General features: G+C 29.5%; 1 non-coding gene across 1 annotated transcript in view; it reads right to left on the minus strand.

The window, feature by feature from the left end:
• The window catches only part of LOC139353784 (small subunit ribosomal RNA), a 1,995-nt gene extending 1,705 nt beyond the window's left edge, over window positions 1–290 (minus strand). The window contains exon 1 of the ribosomal RNA XR_011604923.1: window positions 1–290. This exon is cut by the window's left edge and continues 1,705 nt beyond it. This is a non-coding gene — a ribosomal RNA (small subunit ribosomal RNA).
• Window positions 291–518: the final 228 nt, after the last annotated feature.

A 518-nucleotide genomic window follows, 5' to 3' on the forward strand; every position in this document is an offset into this window, starting at 1 on the left:
TCGGTACAAGACCATACGATCTGCATGTTATCTAGAGTTCAACCAATATAACGATCTTGCGATCGCTTGGTTTTAGCCTAATAAAAGCACATGTCCCATAAGGTTCATGTTTTAATTGCATGTATTAGCTCTAGAATTACCACAGTTATCCAAGTAACTGTTAACGATCTAAGGAACCATAACTGATATAATGAGCCTTTTGCGGTTTCACTTTTAATTCGTGTGTACTTAGACATGCATGGCTTAATCTTTGAGACAAGCATATAACTACTGGCAGGATCAACCAGAATAATGTTTTTATTCATATTTCATTCATATTTTTGAATAGAAATTAGCAATATAAATTTTATAGATTGTTTTCTATCGAATACGGCCATTTTTATATAGCATTCGTATACGTTTGTTTTCAATATATACTTGTTTCGCCACTAATAATAACAAGTTTTTTAATTATTGATGTTTAAAAAAAAGAAATATCTTATCTTCTTTAAAACACAATATTTTGTAATATGTAATAA

This window comes from Drosophila suzukii, chromosome Y (assembly GCF_043229965.1).
Source record: "Drosophila suzukii chromosome Y, CBGP_Dsuzu_IsoJpt1.0, whole genome shotgun sequence".
Classification (NCBI taxonomy): domain Eukaryota; kingdom Metazoa; phylum Arthropoda; class Insecta; order Diptera; family Drosophilidae; genus Drosophila; species Drosophila suzukii.